The following is a 24,522-nucleotide window of genomic DNA, read 5'->3' on the forward strand; positions in this document are numbered from 1 at the left end:
AAACCCAACAAAACAAGATTTTCTTCCTAGAAGATACCTGCCTGAAGTGCAGGTATCCTTTATCCTTTGCATAGTCCTGCCTGTCACACCAGTGAGCACGTGTGAAAGTAAAGTGTGTTTGACTGAGGGAAAAAGGAAGCAATTCTCTGTGGGTACAACTAGTAACTCCTCTACATCCCTCTGCAGAGTTTGAGACTGCAATTGCCTCGCTGTCAGCATCTTCTGCCATGAATAGACGTCTCCCTAACATCACATCATTTGTCACTCTTTCTTTCTCTCACTTTCCACTACTGATTTTCTTGTAGGAAAAATATCTTTGCTCAGGGGCTGTACCTGGTTGTTTTGCAGCCTCATGGAGAATGAACTGCCCTCTGTACAATCCCTTCTCATCAACACCCACCGCAATGTCCAAAACCCACTGCCCTTCCCACTCAAGGGCAAGATGCCATGAATGCCAGGGAAGATCTGCCTCTCCTTTGGATTCCTACCCTTCAGCTGGGCAGAAAGCACCTTCCCTTAAATGCTCTTCCCAAAATGCTCTGGCCAAGTGACATCTGCAGAATATCAGCAATTACACAATGGAAAGTGAAAGTGATTTCTAACTGCATTTATTCAGCCAATTAAAAGAAAAAATCAATCCTGTTTAAGATAATCCTGTTGAAGACAAACATTACTGTGTGTTTCCTGTTCCACCTGTTGGTCTCTTCCCTTTCTTCAGGGATCTGCATGTTAATATGGCACTGCATGTGTGCTAAAATCCTCTGCTTTCTGCTGTTATTTTCTTTATAGGCAAAACAAGAAGAAAAAACCAAAACAAACAAAGCCCCACCAAACCAAAGCTTTTAGAGACTGTTTTGAAAATAAGAAACTGAATGTAATGACTCCTATTCTATAAAGAAATCCATATATAAAGAATGAGCCAGTTTTCAGCTTTCTTAATCCTGACACTCTCTGTAAGCACAGGTGATGTTTCCTTTCAGAGCAAACTCAGCCAGGTTTGTCTTTGCCTTGTTGCATGGCAATAGCTGTGACAGACACAAACCCACCACTGAGAGTCCTCCTTTCTCACATCCCACCCAGGACCCACACACCACTGGCAGCAGTCATGTCAGAAAATGTACCAAAGAACGAAGCATTGCTCACACCAACACAGGTTAAATGAACAGAACAGCAGGTCTGAGATATTTATGGTGTGTATTTGATGAGCAGACCCTTTTTGGTCACATCTGGCTCACAAGAGGTGAGTTTGAGCCTGGTGACGCCAGTTGCCTTTTACAGGAAAGGGTTACTGATCCAAGTGGTGGGTTTGCAGTGGATGCCCTAAACCCAGGTCTCTGGCTGTGCATTCAGATCACTCACTTTCATATTCAGCTTATTTCCCTTTTATTCACCCTTTCAGTTGTGTGGTTTAACTTCAGATTGTAGCCAAAACAAATTAAATTGACAAATAGAATTTGGCCCAAGTATTAAGTTATTGGCATGTTTCCTTACTGAGGAAGAGATAAGTGAAAACATAGGACAAATTATCAGATAAGTATCAGAGAAGTCAAAGCTAATCAGATCTCAGCACGTTCATGTGAGTGACTGGCACAGAACGCACTCACGTCAGACTGAACCAGCAAACTTCCACACATGTTTCTATCACTTTTTGTTCTTTTCCTCCTCTTCCTTAGAGGCACAGAATCACTGAGGTTGGAAATGTCCTCTTAGACCATTGAGTCCAAGCTGTCCTCCAGCACTGCCAAGGCCACCATTAACCCATGTCCTCAAGTGCCACATTCACATGTCTGTTAAATCCCTCCAGGGGTGGGGACTCCACCACTGCCCTGAGCAGCTGTGCCAGGGCTGGACAGCCCTTTCCAGGAAGGAATTTTCCCAGTATTCAACCTAAACTTTGCTGGGTGCAATTTGACGCTGTTTGCTCTTGTCCTGTCCCTTGTTCCCTGGGAGCAGAGCCCCACTCCCACCTGGCTCCTGCCTCCTGTCAGGGAGTTGGAGAGAGGGAGAAGGTCCCCCCTGAGCCTCTTTTTCTCCAGGCTGAATTCCCCAGCTCCCGCAGTAGCTCCCCATCAGACCTGTGTTCTCCCTCCCTGTTCCCTCACTAACTTGTCTGATTTTTCACAGAAAATGTTTCACAGCAACATTTCTAGGTTTGTCGGAAATACCGTTATCGCTTCAAAGATGAACCCGTGCCTGAACTCCATGACTGGCTGCACTTGTGAAATCCATGGGGAGCAAACAAAGTCTGGCTTCAGTGGAGCTCATCGAGGGGACCACAGCTGAGGGATCGCTGTGAGACCTGGATGACAACAAAGAGAAACCCATCAAGCATGGACAGGGGCTGATAACCCCATCGATAGCAGAATGATAACAACATCAGCAAACAGCCCAATCAACCCGATCAGGGTATCTCGCAGGGGACCATTACTCTGCAGGCAATGGCACTGGATCACAAAGCCTGAGGGAGTTTTGACCTCCCCAAGCCTCAGAATCAAACGAGTGTCACCTGCTTCAGTCAGGTGCCTTCTTCCCATGGAACAAAGGCCCTTACTGTCCCAGTAAAGTAAAGGATAATCCCTCTGGGTCAGGGCACTGAGGCGTGCTGCTGGCTGTTTGTTGGAAGGCCATTAAAAGAGGATGTGGAACTTGGATTCTAACATGACTGGGTTACTGTGTATCTTACTAAGTAACTGTAGCAATTGATAGAGCCCTTGGCTTCCAGAAAATACCATTAGATTCCTCAGAACAGTACTCCGTTGCCAGCTCTCATTCCCTCCTGGTACAGATGCCAATCTAGCTTGGAGCAAGAGAACAGGTTGGTGGCAGGAGGTGGCTGTGGGGGAACGCTGTGGGATGGAGCGGAACTGCTCCTGGAGCTGTGGCGTAAGGAGCAGTGTGAGCCCACTGCCCAGGCTCCAGCAGCTCGGGCACAGCAGCCTGATGTCCATGGTACTGCAGATGCTGCGTGGGTGAATGGAGCAGCAGGGTCCCAGAGTGTCCTGAGGCTGGCTCAGAGCTGTGGTGCTCCCTGCCGAGCCCCGGGAGCCGCGTGCCTTGGTGCCACACACAGCCTGTGCAAGCTGCAGCCTTGCAGCAACTGGAACGTTCTTGCACACTGTCCCCACTCTGTGATAAAAAAGAAGAGGCAGAGGAAAATCAAGATGCTTGAAATGACATCACTGATGTCTTCCAAGAAATGCACAATATGTTTATCTGCTCTTAATGAAGGTTAATATTGTGGTTTACATTTTGCATAAATGTACAGATGAAGAGTCTCTTCTCTGACCAATAAATGTTTGAAGTACTGCTTCTTACAAAATATCTTTTGTGTGATATTAGGTCCTTTGAGATCAGAGACACTTTCTCAGAATTCATCATCAGTTTGGCACTTCAGATGGTGCCTCTCACTGAATCTTTTGAGTCACCAATAAAAAAATAAATCTATTTCCTGAACTGGAACTTTGCCAAATTGTAATAGTTAAATACTGCTTTTCTCAGTACGTTTGGCCCAAATGAGAAACACAGGTGCCAAACCATTGCAAGGAAGCCTATCTGCATGTATCTGTGACCCAGCTGGGAGTAGGGAGCACTGAAACACAGCCCCCTCACTTCCTCTGAGAAGGGGTTCCTGGAGGTCCCTTACAAAAGGCAGATGCATCCAAACAGCCTAACCTGTAAGGAGAGATGCCCAAGGAGGGCACAAGTAGCAGAGATTTTCACACATCCCATCATAGAATGAATTAACACCTGCACTAACTGTTCCTGTGGTAGCCACTGACAAAGGCAGTGACACTAGGATGGCACAAATCTGCAAAGCAAACACCATAACAGGGAAAGCAGTTGCTGCCAGTAAAACCCCAGATCTGATTCTCCCTGAATCTTCATCTCTGAGTGTGCAGCGACACAGTAAAGAAAATCACAGACACCCCCCCTCCGCCCACATCCTGACCTGAGAGTCAGGACAAGTGTTTGGGACAGAACTGTGCCAGGGCAGTGAGAGGATTGGGCTCCCAGTGCTCATGGCCAGGTTGGACGGGGCTTGGAGCAACCTGGTCTAGTGGAAGGTATCCCTGCTCATGGCAGGGGGTTGGAACGGGACAATCCTTCAAGCCTTTCCAGCCCAAACCCTTCTATGCTTCTCTGACTTTTTTTCCCTGTGCAAAGGGTCAGAGGAGATCCAAATAAGTGTCTCGCTGAAGAAATGATTCACTGAAGACGCTGAGATGCCACAGCACTGCCTGTGGTGAACTAAAGGTCCCCACAGCACGAAGTCTGTTACAGTCAGCACCAGTTCAAAAGTGTTAATTGTGTGCTCCCAGGATACAGGATATTCCTGTAGTAGGTTGGGCATGGGACTGCCAGTATTTTTGCCAATCGCTGCCAAAGCCCGTGCACTAGACCTGCATCCTGGCAGCTGACCCAGGTAGATACACGTGCAGTAAATCAGGTCTTTTTGCAATATCATTTCCATGCTTTTCTTGGTGCACTACTGTCCCAGTGGAATGTGGAATATTCTTGAAGGGCAGTGTTGCACAGGGCCAGCCTCCCCCTGTGCAGGCACAGTGGGGAGTCTTTTCCAGAGCAGAGGAGGGTGAAGAAGCAGCATGAGCAGGTGCTTCTAGTTCTGTTCAGGAAGCACAGCAAAGTCAGTGTGTATCTTACTGAGAGCAGTAAAAGACACTTGAGTGATTATTATCCTACAGAAAATACTTTCTATTGGCCAAACTTTGTGCATTAGCATTGCTGATCCTTTCTGAAGTGCTGCATATCAGTGATTCCAAGAAGCTCAGCAGAGCAGTATCACATAATCTCTGTTTTCCAACAAACTGAGGTGATCAAAGCTGGAGGGTAAATTGTAGGTGTTTGGGGAATGCCCCACTCAGAGCTGACAATAGACTGAGCACGGGATGCCATTGCACACCCCATGCCAGGGCTCCTGCCAGCCAGACTGATCAAAGGGACTGAGGTTGCACCTCTGCCCCCTGTGACTACCCTGGAGCTGGGATTCCAGCCCTGCCTGTCCCAAGGCACTGAGTGCTCAGAGCTCCCAGGGGTCATAAAGACAAAAACAATTCGGTCTGAAAGTCAGTGCAGGCAGCTGGTGAGAGGGAGAGGCCACATTCTCAAGGAGAGGGAAACCAGCATTTTCCATGGTGTTGGCATCTCTGCAGGGCTGGTGCATCTCCCTCTACCCTCTCCTCCATGTTCAGCAGGGCTCCCTCAGCCTTGTTCCACAAAACAGCACCAGGGCAGAGAAGGGACTTGTCTAGAAAGTTTTGCTGGAGAAGCTTCTTTTTTCTTAAGGACAGTTGCTACATCCCACACGGGTTAATCCAGCACTACATAATAAAGAAAAAAACATTATAAATGTCGATAGGGAGGTTTCCCACAGCTATCTATGTGCATTTAACTAAAAAGAGCCTGTCTGGGCATGCTGTAAAGCTGGGAGAGCAAAGAGGCACCTCAGGTCTGTCCCACTCCCTCAGGTCTGTCCCACTCCCTCCACACCGATGGTCTGAAGGAACCCTGAGTCTCACCCAGACACTTGAGGCAGGTCAGGTTGAAAGACCTACATGAAGACATCAAAGGGCTGGGTAATAAGCTGAAGTTTGTTAACATCATTTAAATACCCAGAAAAAAAACCCAGTAACTTTTATTTTGCTGAGATAATTTTTGACTTGAATGAGAAAACAGGAATGTCTTGGCTTCTTGGCCTGAAGATGCAGGTGTAACTGTGATAGGTTCTGCATCACCCTTCTGTGTCTCTCTTCTCTGTCACTTCTTTCTCCAGTAATCAATCTTGAATACAGAAATAATTGGGTACTGTAATTAAATCTCATCCTATATAAGGCAATGGTTTAATTGTGACTTGCGAGTGCCAATAGCACTTTGAAATAAAAAGCTCAATCAGTATGAACATTGTGCATCCTGTACTTCAAACAGCTATTTTAATGCTTAACAGTTAATTCCGGTAACAATCAATAATCATGGAATTGCTCTTGCAGGAGTACAACACAAAAGGGACTACTCCTTTCTATTTGCTTATTAAAACTGCATTAACAAAAAATACCACACCCACGTTTCTCCCTGTTGTGCCTGGCTTTACACAGATCCAGCCATGAATCTCTGAAACATGCCCACCCAGTATCAAGGAGATAAACCCACCCTAGATAAAAAAAAAAAAAAGAAAAGAAAAAGATGATCATCATTCCACAAATTTTAGTTCCATTTTCTTGATATTATGTAGGTAGAAAGAAACCTGCAGTCACACTTATAAACTTGGTATAAAATAAACTTTAAAGAAGGGGAAATAACCCAAACCCACATTCTGGTAGCAGTGAGATGTTAATAAAAGTCCCAAAAAGTTATTTTCAATGAACTTTCTCCTAACACATTATCACAAATTGCTTTGTTCAGAGAAAAGAATTGGTTAAATATTTCACAGGAGGATGAAATACTGAGTTTCTTCAAGAAACAGGAGAAAGACATGGGGGCAACTGTGTGTGCCTCTGGTTACAGCTGGATGTTGCCTGCCCCGCATTGCCAACACCCAGAATTTCATCACTAACCATTCACTGTTCAGATTTTAATTGCAGCCCCAGGTCCGAGATGACCACATCCAAACCAACAAATTGATTGGTTGTTTGGAAAGCAGAACTTTTAAGCAAAGCTCCCCCAGTCCCACAGGATAACAAAAAAATGGTCCAAAAGCTCAAAACCAACAAATTGTTTTTTCTTCACCGAGCTCTGTTCAGAAAGCTGAATAATGAGTGATTCTGAAGCACTGTCCTGTCTTCTGGCATTTCAGAGTCTCCCCAGCGCCAGGAAACAGCGTCACTGTGTATTTTCCCTGCAGGAGCACCCCGGCAGTGCCTGTCAGCAGTGTCCCTTTCTCCCCCGGGTCCCCAGCAGAGCGGGGTTGTGTCCCCTCGGTGTCGCTCTGTCCCGGCAGCCGCGGGTGAGCGGCGTGGGGAGCGTCACCCAGCGAGGTCTGACAGGCCCCTGGTCGGTACCGGTGTCGCACAATCAGCCACATCAGTGACAGCCGGAGAGATCCGATGTGGCACCGTCGTGGAAGGCAAAGCTCCAGGGTGAGCTCAGGCAGGATCTACCCGTGTGCTGCTTGCAGTGAGGGACTAAAGGGGCTGGAGCAGCAGCGAATAGAGCACGTGTGTAGATGTCAGGATGCTGTTGGGAGAGAAGAAGAGGGATGTGGAATGAACCCCAGTAACAGTCTGCTGGCAGGGCTCAAAGGCAGCCTGTTCTCCAGAGACTCTGCCTCGCGGTCCGTGCAGGGAGTGCCTACAGCCTTACGGAATTGTTTGTGTTAGGAGGTGAAAATGATGATGTGAGTCAGATTTTCTTCAGCTCATTCCTTCCCACTTACAGGTGTTGAAAGTTCTCTTTCTGTAAACGTGGGAAAGGTCAGCTAGCAGTTTCTATGCCGGCAGTTTCCAAGCACACTTTCCTAGGCAGTTCTGTGCCCTGAAGCTCTTTTTGTTCTTTCCTTGCATCAAACTCCAGTGAGTTCTGAGGCTTTCCAGCTGCCTCCTTCCCCAAACACAGACAAAGCTGCAGTGGTCCATGAGCACTGGCAGCCAGTTTCCTAGGAAAGCATGGGTTTGGCACATTTATTTCTTGTTTAGTGCTTGCGAAGCAACATTTCATCTCAGGTGACAGTCTCTGTTGTTCTTACTGTTGTCACAGGAAGGTGCTCAGTGTTGCCTTCTCTTGGCCAGGACAAGGGGTACCACCTTCCCTGTTAGTCTGAGCAGGATCTTTATTTCCCAACACCCTAAGCGTGTTCATTAACCATCATTAGTGTTGTTTGGTAGAATGGCTCCTTTGCCCTGGGGAGGCAGACTTAAATTGTGATTTCCGCCATTCCTAAGGAGCTGCATGAAAGAGGGTTTATTGTTCAGTGGAAGGCACTCATCATACTGTTACATGACTGGAGAAACAGTGCAGTGAGAAAATTACTTATTTTCCAAAAATGGATCCTTACCATGCCCTGTAAGTGAATTACATGTTGGAACATGTGCACAAGTCAGAGATAATAGATATCCTGACTTCAGATCAGAGTTTACAACAAAATAAAGCCAAAATGTAAACCCAGTAGAGATTGAAACCCAAAGGGGACAAGCACCTATTAGTGGTGGAAGAGCAGAAGGCAACAGAAGGTAGTGTTACTGTCATGGGGGAAGGAAAAGACCCAGATCTGAGGATCTGGAAGCAGCAGGACTTGCTGACTGATTTCTTTCTCCAAGTTCTAAGCAAAGTCCAGCACGTGACAAGGCAATCAGGGACATGGAATGCAAAATTGCTTTTTTTGAAGCTGAAACCTTCATATCAATCTCATACACCTGAATCCGCATGGATCAAACCAATGACCTGTGCTGCCAGTCAGGCCTTGCCTGCCAGTGGTATTAAATCTCTATGGATATATGCCTGGGACTGGCTGCTTCCCTTTGGAACCTGCAGCAGGGTTGGGAAAAACCTAAAGCTCTTGGAGCTGGTGTGGGGGCTGTATACAGGAGCAGGGGCTGCTGGATGGGCTGCACTGACCCCTCTGACTCCTCTGGAAGCAGTTCAGCTCTGCCAGAGGCGAAGAGGGTTCTGAAAGCAGCAGCTCCTTGCCAGTCCTTCCTAATTCCTTCCTTCTGTGCCGAATCCTGAGGCGTCAATGAAATCCTGCCTATGGCAAGAGAGGAGATTTTGTAAGACCGGCAGATTCCTGCTGAGGATCCCCAGAAGGGTGCTCAGGTGAGCCAAATACACCGGGTTGGTCTGCTCAGAGAGTCCAGGACTTGAGCAGCTGCTCTGGAGCAGCCGCTCTCTGGGGAGCCGGGAGGGCAGGAAGGCAGTGCTGGGGGTCTGCAGCATTCCCTGTGCCAGGACAACGTGCCAGGCTCAGGGGTTGGGCAGGAATCCCCAGCCTTTGGGAAGGAAGACAAAGAAAGGAAACCAAAGCAAACCCAGAGGACCGTGTGAATTCCTGATCACCACTGAGGGGAGTTCAGAAGCGTGGGCCAGCCAGGGCTGGATGTGCACCGTGACAGCCAGACTCCTGTGTCATGGAAAAGGCATCCCGGCCTCCTTGGAAAGACATCTGTGCAGAGGGGAACTGATGGGAGATACGAGACTGCCTGAGGAGCTTGGAAGGATGGCGGTGTGTGAACTGAACAGGGTAAGGAACTGTTCCAGCACAGCAGTGGGCAGGGAGACACTGGTGACAAAGGTGCTGTGTAGGGATGAATGAAATCCTATGAAACTCACAGTCTCCAGAGCCTGGGAGCTCCTGATACTGACACAAAACAATCCATCATTCCCTTGAGTAGTGTCTAAGTTTGACTGTCACTTTAACTTTCACGGAGCTACAGAGGATTTAAAGCAGGTAAATTTGATGTCACAATAATGAAATCACAGCACTTCCATGGTTAAGGGAACTGCAGGAAATAGGATCAGTAACATGTCTTTGTGGGAAGGTTCTCAAAAAGAGGAAGCAAAAGAAATCTGGGGGGTTCTGTGACTCCTTGCTTCACTGTAGAAATAGCAAAGGCAGGAAAAACAACAACAAAGACAAAAATTAAAGGTGAATTTAGTTCAAGAAGAATTAAAGATATTTTATGCACTTTAACAAAGTATATTGAGATGAGAAGTGCTGAACTGTTCCCAGCACCACAGGTTTACCCCACCCTGCCCCTTTGCCCCAGCTCAGGCATACTTGGCCTCCTTTGGCCATCATCAGAGTTTGCTGTTGGGTGAAAAGGTGTGGGGCCATGAGAGCTGCATGAATACAGGTGAGACTGAGAAGATGGAAGCTGAGTGAAGCAAAGGTGATCACCAGTGCTTTATGTTGATCCTCTGTGATCTGCGTGGAATGTCCATGGAAGCAAGAGAAAGCAGTGAGCAAAGTGACCAGACCTGTTCATGTGCCAGACAGTTTGAAGTTAGGCCTATGCCCTCCTCTGAGACTTCTCAATTTGCTGAGAGTGGAACAAACAGTCCTAAAGTTTACTTTTTCTTTCAGTTCTTCTGTCTAATTTTCTCTAGTCTTTCCAAGTATTGGCATCCTGCTCTATCCCTCTTGGGCAGCCCTAGAGTCTGCACAGAGATTTTGTGGTGAGAGACAGTCCATCAGCATGCTGGAATATTTGTGAGGTAGTGCCATTAAAACCAATACAAAAACTTAATGGCCCTTTAGTTCCCACTTTTTTTTTTGAATTCTCCACCACCATAGCATGTTTCCCCTTGGTGGAGCAGTATTTATGCTCCATATTTCATGCATAAATTGCAGTCAGTTGTCAATTCAGAACGAAAGCAAGAGAGCAACATTACTCACGCAAATGCTTTATCTAAATGCTTCCCTCATTGCTCCTGAAAGGAAAAGATGAGACAGTATGTAGCCATAATGTCCATCTACAAAATTTCTGATCTTTAGCTTTAGTCATACTTATCAGGCACACACTGCTTATGTGATTCTGCTGGATGTGGATTTTCTTCCTACTGCAGCAGTCCATGCACATCACCCTCGGAAGGATGTTCAAATCAAGTGCAGCATTCCCAGAAAGATGCTCCAGGGTACACCCAAAGGGAGGAAATCTCAGAGAAATAATTTGCTGTCAAGCTGAATGAAATAGCTTTATAATTAAGCTTTAGAAATTGCAAATTTTATTTGAATAATAGTCTAAAATTAGGATAATTCATAATGGAAGTGGTAGTGGTTTTTCAGATATATTTTTTCATCTTTTTCTACAGCAGAGCTCTGGGGTGGGAACTGGAGACCTGGCTGCGTTCAGTGACTTCTTTTTTTTTCTTTTCCTCATTATTTTGCTTTTAACCTTTGCCCATAGAAAATGCACCGGTTTCCTTCCAGTTGGGCTGGAAGGAGCACCCACGTGCCCCTGCTGCTCAGGCAGGATCAGTGATTTATATGATTCCCAAAGATATTTTAACCTACTTTAAACACTATTGTGACATCTGTATGTTTGCTCTTCCCTGCACACACAGAAATGTGCATGTCTGTTCAGGTACTTTCAGCAGGGCAGCATCCTGTTCACAGCTGTTACTCTGAGTGCTGCCGGTGAGGTCATTTGGAGTCAGTGATATAAAAACCCGGTTCCTTGGCTGTTGATTCTACACACTAAACTGTTGTTTTGGTACCCACACTGTGTCCTAACCACTGACTCTCAGAGCTGCTGTGCTGTGCAGTGCTATGAGTTCTGCCCAGGACCCCCTTCAGCAAACGGAGGCTCCGGATGCTGAGGGAGAAGCCCACAGAAGCTCCCGGGAATTCCACACTCAGCAGATGGTGTGTGAAGCTGCAGCAGGTGACACTGTGCAGCTCCAGGTGCTGGTGTATGACACACACACCTTGGGCTCTCCAGGTGGGAGCTCAGGCCACCTGAGGACATGCAGATGTCAAGAGCCAGGCGAGTCCCAAAGGCACCATCGTTTCTCCAGCGAGCTGCACCTGGGCAGCTTTTCTCTGGCCCTGCAGAAGGACCACAGCTCAGTACAAGGTCCTTAGATCTTCTGAGCTGGTCCAGCAGGCACGAGTTCACCTTTCCCTGTGTGTGGGAGATGTAAAGCGAGGTGTTAGAGAGAAGACTATTAATGTAGAGGCATTGTAAGTTAGGTGATCGGGATACCTCAGTGAGAGGCACAATTAAAGTTCAGTCACAGCAGCAAGAGATTTGGTGGCACTGATACTCCCTGACCAGCCTGGACATGGAAGACTTATTCCATCTTTTAATTAAATCCCAAATGAAGCAACGTGACTTTTTTTGCTGCAGATTTCCTGATTCAGACACCAAGCAGAGACAAGATTGCCCAATTGGAAAATTATCCTCCAGTCAGAATTATTTTTTTTGATGAAGATCCTGGAGACCCAGAGCTCCACTCCATTTTAGTCCAGCCTACAGCTGAATAGATTTAATCATTTTCTGCTTTTACTCTGTTCTCACATGTAGCTTAAAATTCCTGATAAGAAATTGAAGGAAAAGAACCAAAAGGGAGGTTATTGGCTTGGCTGAAACTAAACAAGTCTGGAAGTTTTCTTGGAAACTGAGATCCCAATAGCATCCTAAGGGAAAAGTTTTTCCAACCTATTTTGGATATTCCAGCAACAGGAATGTCAAATAAGTCTTTGAACTGTCTGACATCCTTTGTTCAATATGAGTAGTGTGTGATCCTCAGCAATGTATCAGCTCAGGCTTTTGAAAAAAGACATGGTAGGAGAAGAACATGAGCTTGGTTTAGGACAACACAATTATGATACATTTGTTTCATCATGTGAAAAGATGGCATGGGGCAGTTGTGCAATTAGACTCAGATGTTCATGTGCTGACTCCTAGAGAGCTTCAGGTGCTTTTTTCTTGCCAAACTGAATTAGGCAGTAGATCCCATTTCACATTCAAAAGAGCTGAACAGTTTGGTTCTGGCACCTCCCTGGATGAGGTCAATGAGAGCTCCATCACATTTTAGTCAACCAGTGAGTCATTGAGTGGCTCGAGCCACTTGCTAACCATTTTCATCTTGCATTCATCACTGTATTTTTTTTTGCCTTCATAACAAGGGATGGAGAATCTTCTTAGACTGATGCCCCTGTAGCTCAACTAAGTTTTAGTAAAGCCTCAAATCAAACACTTAGTGGAGGCTACTCTCCAAAGAAGACAGGAACTGCTGGAGGGCCTGTAGACAGAGTAACAGAAATGAGAAGTCCTTTAACTTGCCTTTATAACCTACAGAGAACTGCAAATCTGTGCAATGCTGTTGCACAGAAGGGAATAGTCTGTTCTGTAAGCTCATGCTGGGCAAGACAAGAAATAGTATGCATAAACTGCAGTGAGAATAATTAAAATGAGACATAAAATAAAAAAAGGTATTGACAAAATACAAAGAAATCCTTGGAACAGATTGTCTGGGGTCAGGGTGAAGTCTCTGTTACTGGAGATCTTTAAGAACAGGTCAGGAGTACTTGGTTTTGATTAGACTTGGTTTGTGGTAAAAGATGGATTATCTGGTCTCTGAGGCCCTTCTGGTTTCTGTGAAGCTGTTGTTTATCTTCCATGGTTGGTGCCCTGTGCTCTCGGTGTGCTCCAGGAGACTCAGCGAGGAGAGTGGACTCACTTCCAGCCACTGTGGGGGAGCAAACACTGCCAATGGTGAGTTGTTGCTGTTTACAAACTCTATGATTGAGAATGGAGACTGAGGATTTTTCAGTGAAATCATCAAGGACCTCTTGAGCTCATGTGTAAGATGTTTGAGGCCCAGTAGAAGTAGAATAACTTAGATGTTTCTATGAAACCTCAAAATCATGTGTGTTTTTGCCTTTCTCTGCGATTGCTGGCCAGCACCATTATTAATTTTCTAGAACAGCCTTGTCAGGTTGTTTGTCGCCTTTGAAATCCTGATGCATCCTAAATCCCATTCCCTCCATGCAGCAGCAGTGACACAGTATTTCCTGTGAGCTTCATGGTCACTTGTGAAATTTTGCAGGCTGGTAGCAGTGTCTAGTGTTTCCTTGAAAATCCATGGAGTGTTTTATGATTGACCAAAAAGGTTCGGAGTGGTTATTTTGCTTTTCTTAGGGGTACCCTAATTAATTTGGTCAGTACAGACTGGCCAGACTCTGTGCAGCTTTCTTCTTGGTGATGACACAATGTTCATTCTCAACAAATGAGAGTTGTTTTGGGGGAAATAATTAGGCAGTTCTGCCAGCTGTGCCTCAGTCACCTGGTTGCAATGCTGAGTGATGTACACACCCCACAACACCTCAGCTAAGTTTATAATCCCTTGGATTTGCAATAACACACTTCACTGAGACGAAACCAAGAGCTCTGTGGAAGCTGTGCCCGAGGGAACAGACTCTTCCTGAGCTGCCTGTGCATATGACAGGACAGAAGAAGTGACATCTTATTTCCCTTTGAAGAAGTGAGTGAGACAGGTCGGTAACACAGGCATGTACAGAGCACTGCTTGAAGGTGGAAGAACCAGAAAAAATGAAAAAAGGCAAAGAAACTCACTCTGTTCTTTCATCGTGGCACAGGGTTAATCTCAGTGCTACGGCTTGGAGAGACACTGTCTCCACATGCAGCTGCACTACTTGGTTGTCTTCCAGTGTCCCTAGGAATCTGTATCACTTCTTTTCTCATGGATTTGAAGTTAAAAATTTATCCAGCATGGAAGAAATGGACCAGAATGGACTCTGTAGTTGTGTGGCCAATGAAACAGGCACCAAGAAAGCATTTAAAAGGCATCTACCAGACTTTTCAGGCAGAGATTTATGCCATGCCATGCCATGCCATCCCACTCCAAAAGCTGAAGTAAAAAATAACATAGCCAAAAATCTGAATGATAATAATGACCATAACCCCCATATCCTTAGGACAGCCCCTTCCAGACCGACCCAGCCGAGCCGAGTGCGCTGGGCGAGGCTGCAGCTCTGGGCACGGGCCAAATCACTTTTCTGAATGACCTTTTCTTGCAAACCATGACAGCTATGGAAAAAAGGAAATTTAAAAGTAAATAAAAGCTTGCAATGGTTAGTTGATCAAAGCTATTGTTCACCCCTGTGGCCTCAGCAGAAAGCAATGTTACGGCCTCAGACTGGATGGATTTGTTTGGTGAGGTCTGATGGGAACTGATGAGTACTCTGTAGCCCAAGAAATCAAGGAGGAAAAAATAGAAGGCTATTTCCCCCCTAGTGGTTCTTTCTTGTATTTGTGAGGCTTGACTTTTTTATGTCCCATACGAGAATTTCTTAGTGGGTGTTAAGTAATACTGATTTGTATAAGAACTCAGACTAGAAATGGCATTAACTGGTGTCACAACTCTGTCTTGGGCAATTGTTTCAACATGTTTATTTTAGAAGTAGGTTTAGTAATTAAAATTCAGACTGGAGCAGGTGTTGAGAAAGAATTGGGGTGTCAGGGATATACAGTCACCCAAGCTATACAAAAAGTACAGGCTTCCATACAGGCTAGAGGTAACTGAGTTATCTTCAAACTCAGTAGTTTGAGGGCTAAAAGAAACCTCTTTGTGCAGAAATGTGCCCTGCTCCTCTTCCAGTAGGTATAGATAGGAGGAGGGAAAACAACCCAATCACCTTCTGTGATTGTGTTTAATGAATTTCTGAATGGGACTGTGTGATTCGGTGATGGAAATTGCAAAGAACTGTACCTAATGACTGGTGATATCTCCCGTGTTTTCTCTTCCTGGGAATTTGTGTGAGCAGTCTGTCCTTTTATTCTAGACTGGAAAGCCTTGGAGCAAGGACTGTTCACTTTTAAAAGGCATAAAATAATTAACCAGTTCCACAAAATAATGACAACGCTGGAGTTTCTGTTCTAGTACATACCTGGTGGGCAGGAGTGGGGTCTCTGAAGGAAGAGAAACAGGAATATCTGCCTGCTCTGCTGGTGTTCTGAGAGTTTTCACCAGAATTTTTGCTTTTTATCAAGAAAAACATGCCAATAAGATTCCCTCTAAGATCTCTATGTCCAACGTGTTACAAAAATTCAGTAGTCCCTCATTGTCACCACATTCCTCCTCTGTGTCATTGCAAAAATTTGCAAAAACTGATAAGAATTGCGTGTATGAAGGGAATATCTGGGGGAGCATGGAGGGGAAAACAACAGTTCTTGCTCCCAGAGAGCCTTGGGACCCTCTGGGCACACCAGGAAACTGAGCTCTCTGATATTCTGGCTTTAATCTCTGAGTGTATTCACAGACAGAAGTGAGATGATGTATTTTTGTCTTTTAATATGGGGAGAACAAATAGAGAAAAAGAATAAGTATGGAAATACTGTGCAGGTGGAGCTGTGAGCTTGTGTGTACGTGAGAAGGACATAATACACCATCCTGACGGAAGGAGAGACTCTTGCTGGCTGACAACAGGGACTGCTGTCTCCAGTACAAGCAATTTAGGGGTCAGCAACTGATCCCTGATGGGTCAGAGGTTCACAGCCCAACTGATCTAATCCAAAAGAAGCAGAAGTGCCCAATCACACAAGGCACAGGGTGGTATAAAAGCACAGAGCCACTCAGATGCACTGCAAGTTTGGGGGGGACTGCAGAGGGAAGGGAGCTCCTGCTGTCCAGCCACACCACCTCACCCCATTCCTCAAATACAGGGTTTTGTAGCTTTCAGTGCCCTTTTCAGGCAATTACTGCTTCCCCCACATGAATGAGCAGAAGCTGGAGGATACATTGCATGGGTGGCCAGAGCTGGAGGTGGGTGGGATTGAGTGGATTAGCTCTGGGACACAGGCACACCTATTACATGATAACTCTCTAAGTGTGGCAGTGCCAGGAGTGGGACACTTGGGGACAACAGCACCGGGTCTGTGGGAGCCTCAGGTGTCTGTGTGTGTGCACAGGCAGGTGTTAAAGCAGGGTTTGATCCCGAGCTGCAGCTCACGTCTGCCCACCCAGCGCAGGCCTGGGCAGGGCTCAGCAGAGCTTTAGCCTGAAGCAAACAAAACTCCTATCTCAGATCATCAGCAGAGAGAATCCTGGAGAGAACAGCCTGTTCCAGCACGGATGCCCAGCAGAGGCATAATGAAATGCCAGGGCTGAAACCTCGAGCTACAAAACTGCAATCCAGGAACATGACAGGTTTTTAATGGAGGGGTGGGCAGCCGGTGGAACGGGCTCTCAGGAGAGAGGTTGTTAATTTTTTAGCACTTCAGAGAAGTAAATTAGGACTAGAAGCTTTTATGAAAGATGTCTGGTTCTATGAGCAGTTATTGAGTTTGATGGGAGTTTATTTGCACAGCAAGGCTGCCTGTGTCCTAATATAATTCAGTGCAGGTATTTCTGGGCAAAATTGCCACAGCCTGTGTTTCAGGGATCAAGCTAGACCCTGGCAGCAGTCTGCCTTGGCCTGGAAGGATACAGGCTGCTTGTTTGGGCAAGGAGTGTGCTCTTACCATGGGCAGATGGTCACCACCATCGTGGGGCATTAGGAGGGAATGTGATAATGCACTCACCATAGCTGTGTGAATAAATAAAGCCAGTCAGCAAATGCATGAAACATTCACAACACATTCTGGTTCCTGTAACAGAATATTAATAGCTGTGTTAATTAAGCAGCATGGAAACATCTTACAGGGTCACAGATACAGAAAATTACAATGGCAAGGTATTGAAATACTCCTTTCCACAATGCTTTTTGTAAAAGCTCCATCAATTTGATGACATTTACCTTGTATTTGACTGTTTGCTAAGAAGATTGGCTTTGGTGACTCTCTGAAGAGCCTCAGAGGACTATGATGACCGTGGGGACTCAAATTTCTTTATGATGTGTTAGAAAAAAGAAACTTCCCGACAGAAACTCGTCTCTGAGGCCAGGTGTGGTTGGTCAAACAACCACATACATGGATCATTAACACACAGATAGAAATTGGGCATTTCAAACCTCACAGTCTTAAGCCAATAGCCTGGGGAAGAACAGATGTTTCCCTTATCTTGTGCAACAATTTGTACCTGCATGCTTTGGAGTCAGTGGAAACAGTGTATTAGTTATTCTCAAAAACTGTCCCTGGTACAAGCAGGAAAAAAAGGCTTTCTCAGTATTTTACTGTCTAGGCCACTGCAAATGTTTATCCATTTTCAGAACCCATTTTTCAGTGACTGTTAAGAACTCCTGCCTTGATTCATTTTCCTTGTGGTTTTGTTTGGAATGTGGGCTGGCTTTTGTTGAACTGGGGAGGGAAAGTATCAGAGTTACAGCATCTGGAAACACAAAGAACCCATGAAATCATCTGTTCATCCATCTACCTATCCATACTTAACATTGTGAAGTTCACTTCTGAAAGGCTGCTGGATGGATTTTTCTACCACTTTCAGCAATAGATAACTCCACTGTCTTAAAAGCACATTGCTATGAAGAGTTTCCAGATATTCCATCTTGACAGTGCTGTCTAGAAGAGAAGAAATTAATCTTCCAGCCACTGGGCCAGTTCAGTGCATGGTGATCAGCAACAGGTCTGATTGCCTGCGTTCCTGCCCTGCTAGATCCCCAGGAGAAGCTCTCTGAGAGCCTGCAGAAGTGGGAAGAAGTGTCAGAGAATGGTGAACATACTTAATTTTCTATGACATTTAGTGGGCTGAAGGTTCCTGATTTCATCCCGATTCACAACATTTGAGTGGTCCTTTAGGAAAGGTTGAAAACTGCAGGATTTTCCTACTGTAGGTTTCCTTTAACAATGTCAGCACATTTCCGTGGAGCCACATCTCTGGCCTGTGTGGATGAGCAGTGGAGGACATTTTGTTTATATTTAGACTTGTTCCAGCTATGAAATTAGTAGAATAAATAAAGATAGAAGTACAAAGTACAAAGATTAGAGGGATTTTTATTTGGTACAGGCACCATTAATAGTTTATTTACTTTGTGTTCTTGGAACTTGTGCCATCTCTTGATAACCAAAAATGCTCCAGGGCAGCTGCAGGGAGCAGCGGGGAGAGGAAGACAGAGCCAAAAGCAGGAGAAACTAGGTGACCTGGGACAGGTATTGCAGCCAAGAGCAATGGGCCACATCAACACACTCTTGGTTTTGACTGATGTGGATGGAAAGTTGCAGATCCCACAGAAGGGAGGTCAGCCATGAGCAGCATCAGGAGGGTGTCTGATGTTGCTTTATGGATTATTACTAGAATAAAACCAAATTAAATGATGCCACATAGTTGGTAACAACACAGTCCTCTTGAAAATGCATTAGAAAGCATTTCCTCAGCCATGACAGGGGTTAAGACAGAGTCAATTCAGCCTGACCTCTAAATATGCACTTGATTTTTATGTCCTTGCCCAAACTGATGAATGTTTGCATTTGCAGGAGTCCAGGTGAGTCAAACCGGCGCTGCTCCCAGGAATTCCTTTCTCAACTCAGGCTTTCAACCTTTACTGCTTTGGGGGTGAAGACCCAGCATCACTTCCACCGGAGGTAGAATGTTCACAGCACCCTAAACCTTGTCAGGGAACCACCTGAAATTTGTGCTCACAGGTTCTGACATCTGTGCTGATGTATCTTTCCTAAACAATGGTGCTGACATGAATAAGGCATTTTACTGAGGCAAAACCAGCACTGTTTTGTCAGGCTGGCCAGGGGCAGCTGGTGCCTGCAGCAGATCCAAACTCTGGCTCACAGCTGCTTTGCTGCAGTTCGGTGTCAAGGCACCTTTACCCTGAGTGGGAAGGAGAGGAGGTTTCCCCACCTGTGCCACTGGATCACTACTCCACCTCTGCTCATTTCCATGTCTCACTTATCTCCCATGCAAAGTAAAATATTTCCCAAAATCATTTGAAGGATGTAGAGCTGGTTCAAGTTTGTGAAGTACTTTATCATTGTGGTTGGAAAATCTCCGTGGAAAAGTTGATGCCATTCCTAAGTGTTTTCAGCTTTTTACTACCTAAACTCACATGATTTTTTTTTTCCTGTGGTTTTTTTTTTTTTTTTTTGTATTTATTGCACATATTCATCAAGCTGCACTTAGAAAGTCTGATGTAATCACAGCTATGATTGTGAGATGTGATATTTTCATGGTGTTTCATTTATTATCCTGGATACTGGAAAGGAATGCCATCTCACTTCTGGCTTTAGAACAAGACTTGCTTTTGTTTTCAGTCAAACTAACATTCTCACAGAATCACAGAATATGCCGAGTTGGAAGGAACCCACAAGGATGACCAAGTCCAACTCCTCTCCCTGCACAGGACCAACCCCAAAATTACACCATGTGCCTGAGAGTATCGTCCAAATGCTCCTTGAACTCCTTCCATTTAATGTTCTCTTTTCCCAGTCTCAAGAAGAAATTAGCAAAATTTAGTTGTCAAGGCTTCTTTCTGTTCTTAAGGAATTCCAGGAAACTCTCCTACTAGGCCTCAGGATACTGCTGGTTCTGGTATTTTTCTTACAAAAATCAAAGTCTTTCGTGGCTTGACCATATAAAGGCTTGTCTGAGTGTAGCTTTGGGTGCTCGTTGAAAGGTAGGAACAGACAACTGGAACCCAGGTCAAGGCCCAGGACCTGGAGAACTGCAACCACGTGGAAGAGCTCTCACGCTTCCATTCACGTGTTTAGGAGCCACTGAGTAAATTTTATTCCTGCAGTGAGATCAAGCAGCCTGACCAGGGAAGACTGTGGAGAAACTGGATTAAAAGTTTTAACTCCAGTGAGTGCTTGGAAAATAGTTGGAGCATATGCTGGGACCTTGTAGTTCCTTGGCATTTGGATTTGCAATTCATGTGAAGACTTTTCCAATACTTAGTGAGCACCATCAAGTCAGGCCTTGAGCTTTGAGATTTTTGCCAGAAAAATCCCAACAAAGGAATTCCTTTTTCTTCAGTGCTTGACAGCTCTCTACCAGACATGTAACGTTCTGTTCCTTGTTTGTGGCTATCCCAGAACAACCCCAAGCTGATGACTCAGCAGTGTGTTAGGGGGGAAGTCTCTTTAGGCAGCTGCATTCTCTGCAGGCTCCAGCGAATATCTAGATCCTCACCAAGAGCACAGTTTGCTGTTGGTACTTCTCCAGTCACTTCAGGGCTGAGTTTTCATTGATTACTGCTTGCAGCCCAGAAAAAGGAGAGATTGCAGTTGCCTAACAGAGTTCATTAACTTAAAATCGCAAGTTGGATGAATCAATACTATAGAGAATGACTCTTTCCTAATGATCCAAATATCTTAGAAGCTCAATTTCCCTTTTAATTTAGAACTTCTCTACCAGCAGTTTCCCATGACAGTGACTGAACTCCCTCCTTGGAAAGCAGTACAGCTGACACAGTCCTGGGGAGCTCATGGCCACAGTGAATGAGCTGTGGATCTGTCATTGTAGAGTTTCAAGGAGGAGGTTATTAATTAATTTGTTCTGTGCTTTGCCTGAGATTATCTTAGGTGATTTTGACTCTTTCCAACCTCCGGTTTTCCAATCAACAAAAATCTTGGAGATGAATGGTCTCTGTTGTCTCTTGTTGCTGCTGAGACCTCAGCTCCTGTTTCACTCCGACATTCAGATGCTTTTGCTACCAGCATTGTTTCCTGCTTTGCAGCAGAGAGAGAATATACAGTTGTGGAGATTTCTCTTTATATTATAAAGGCCATAATATCTCCAAGGATGGAAACTCCATAGCTTCTCATGGCAACTTGTTCTAGTATTTGATCATCCTTAAAGTGAAAAAGCTCTTACTTAGGTAGGTATTTTAGAATGTGCCCAAGTGTGTATCTTATTTTGTGCCCAAATGTACATGAGATATAAGCTCACACCTTCTCTCCGTGTCCAGTCGTGGAGGACAAGATGGAAACAAATAAGCAGCACTTTTCCCTGATCCCTGTGATGTAGCAATTTTTCTTATTCGATTATCACTGCCACCAACACTAGAGACAAGCTGTTAGCAGACATTCCACTAGATATCTTGAGGCAGAATGCAAGCTAAGGAGTACTGAACTTCTCAAGTCTCTGAAATTAAGAGATATAGAGGCAGTTAAAAAAACCTCACAACCAAAACCAAGAAGATGTATGGGCTTGCAGACTTGCCACAGCACTATGACTATTTCAATAGCTTTATTTATTACCAGAATTTTGGAACAAAGGACAGAAGCATAAACCAGAAGATGATTAAAGAGTGAGCTGGGGATGCTTAGACTCTTTTAGAATAAATCTGAATAATGAACAGTATTTATTATGTCTGTTAAAGGCAAGCTAATAAAGACAAAGGACAAAGCTTCACTACCAATTAGTTGTGCATTCTGGGTTGTATTTGTGCCTGTGTCACCCAGCCACAACCACCTAAGCTCTCTCCAGTTGCTTGCCAGAACAAGTACTTTTCAAGCCCATGATTTCTGCTCAGGCAGGAGGCAGATCTACACTGAGCCATTGTCCACAGCTGCAGACCTTCAATATGCCCCGTGCTGGCAAACATAAATAGTTCTTCCCAAGAAAAGCTTACTCCAAGCTGAATTCCCTACTCTGATGCCTTCTTATCTTCTGCCAGCATCAGCTCATTCATATGCCAACCTCAAGTGCCCCTCTGCCTACCTGGAGTTTAGCTGTTGGTGCATCCCTGTGGTGCATTTAACCCTTTTTTCCCTCGCAGCCTGCAAGCCCACGTTGGGTTTACAGATTCGGACTGGTTCCTTCTTTTCAGCATCTCACTGGAGGCTTTGGCTGTGCTTCCTGAGGAGCCCAGAGCTGGGATGGGAAGTCAAGGAGTGCAGAGTGGCCTTTGCTCTGGTCACAGCAGCCCCAAAGCCCCAAGGCCTCCCCGTTTGCAAGGAGCACTCACAACTGGGCACGGCGAGGGGAGAGAATCTCCAGCATCGCTATCCTGAAACACAAGGGACACAAATCAGAGGTGCGATGATGCACAGGGTACATCCTTGCTATGCAGGGTCAATACTCTGCCTCAGTCCATGGCAATTTCCCCAGTAATTATTTCCCAGACAGGAAACAGTTCGTATTGCTGTGCCATTTGCACAGAGAGCCTTGTGGCACTGTGTGTATCCTGCCTTGTCCTGTTGGGCTCTGTGCCAATCATTCACACTCACAGGTAAATATTTTTGTCATGAGATATCAAAGATAACTGAGATTAGTTATCAGTACTGGATACATTCAGCCATTTAGAGCGATATCTTTACCTACAGCTGATTGGGTTTGGACCAGTGCTCTCACCACAGAAGTTAGGAATTGCCAAGGCCAAAAATAAATGCTATTGATGTGCAAACTCCCCTGCGGAGAAGTCACAGCTCAGCACATTACATACAAGCAATAAAAGGGTTTCTATAACCTGCTGCCTACCTGACAGAGATTTTTAGCATGAAGCCACCTGCATACAGTCCCAGCCATTGTCAGCTGCAGGGGAACATCACACGTGTTTCTACACTGCTGAACAACCTCTTCCATGCCTCGGTGTTAGTGAAGCCCTGAAACAAAATCCTTCAGTTCACAACATTTTAACATCTGAGTGTAATTACTGAGCTGGGTCAGCTCTCACCAGACAGTGGAGCTGCTGCAGAACAGCCTGGAGGTGGTGTTGGGTAGAGAGGGTCGGAGCCACAGAATTTGCAATTGGACTCCTCCAGGGTTCAAGTCAAGGGCATGCCTCTTCCTCCCTACGGAGACAGGTTTGAGATTCCATTAGTTCAGAGGTGTCCAAGCTTAGTTTCCTTTTGAGTCTCTGCAAATGATGTCCCACACAATCTCCTCAGCATCATTTCTTGTATGTGCTTGGGCAGGAGCAAATATTTCCCAGTCTGAATTTATGGATTTGTTTTCACATCTTGAACTTTGATCCACTTCTCAGACTCTGGCCATACATTTTCCTTTCTCTCCCTGTTTGCCTTTGACTTGCACTATTACCTACTGAATTTACAGCCTGTTTATGTTGGTCAGCAGCTTCAGAAACTGTCCAGGGCTCCCACCCTCTAAGCACTTGGATGAATCTTTGCAAGATGATACTGTTGTCAGTGTTCCAAAATACCAACAAAACTGTAAAGTTTTACTCATCCCATTGAATTTAGTGGCCATTTTGCAGTGACTGCAACTTAGACAAATTATAGTATTTGCATATTTATTTATTTGTTTTCATTTCTGATCTTGGGACGGATATTTTCTGCTGTTTATTTGAGAACTTGGAATCCAGTACAAAATTAGAAACTGGATTCCATGTACATCATTTCCCTGAACACAGTAGTGTTTCTCATTTAGGAACACCCCTCTGATCAGAGGAAGAAAGTCCCTCTGTAACTGCATGTACCTCACAGGGCCAGGGGGACCATGTTCTGACTTCTGGCAGGCCAGCATGGAGTACATGACCTTGGTACATTACTTTTTTGGTCAGCATCTTAATTCCAGGGCTGGGTCAGGGATCTGAGGATAAAGAACCTGAGGTTTTGTGTTCAGAGAATATTTGTAATACAGAAATAATGGTCCTGCAGTGGTGGAAGGAAGAGAAGGGCTGTTTGATGTGCACTGTACCGTCAAACATCTCCATCTCATTCCTGGTTTTGGTTTGTCACATGTGGCTTGAACAAGTATTCATGAGTGAATTCACCAGCTCTGAGATCAACAGAACTGCTGGACAGCAGAGAGTTTTAGGAATGAAGCTCTGAAGTCAAGAGAATTTTGCAACATACAACCTTTGCAAAGTAACATAGCTTTAAAGTTGTATTCACTTAATTTCTAAATCAAAAAGACAAGAGAGGAAGGAGAAAAAAACTCCATAATAATTTCTTTGTGCAGCATATGTGGCCCATTCCTGCCTCTTCTGAGGAGGATGGAGGAAAAAAGGTGGTGGCTGGAATTCACTCCAGAGTCAGAGAGATTAAAATAAGAAACAAGGACTCATTTTTAAAAACAGGGAGATTAAATCCTGGAACAGGCACCTCAGCAAAGATCCAGTCTTTCATTCATGGTGCCACATTCCTACCAAGTTTCTTTCTGGACCATGGATTGAATTTGCTAAGATAAAGTCTTTCATCAAATATGAACTCAATAGGATATACAGAATATCCCTTAGAGATT

The 24,522-nt window shown here is 45.1% G+C and overlaps 1 long non-coding RNA gene across 1 annotated transcript; it reads right to left on the minus strand.

The window, feature by feature from the left end:
* Nucleotides 1–592: 592 nt before the first annotated feature.
* LOC135421245 (uncharacterized) lies at nt 593–22,658 on the minus strand. Its single transcript, XR_010433938.1, has 2 exons — nt 22,039–22,658; nt 593–5,339 (listed from the first exon to the last, which is right to left on the minus strand). It is a non-coding gene; the product is annotated as an uncharacterized LOC135421245 (long non-coding RNA).
* Between the last annotated feature and the right edge of the window lie 1,864 nt (nt 22,659–24,522).

This window comes from Pseudopipra pipra, chromosome 13, assembly GCF_036250125.1.
Source record: "Pseudopipra pipra isolate bDixPip1 chromosome 13, bDixPip1.hap1, whole genome shotgun sequence".
Lineage (NCBI taxonomy): Eukaryota > Metazoa > Chordata > Aves > Passeriformes > Pipridae > Pseudopipra > Pseudopipra pipra.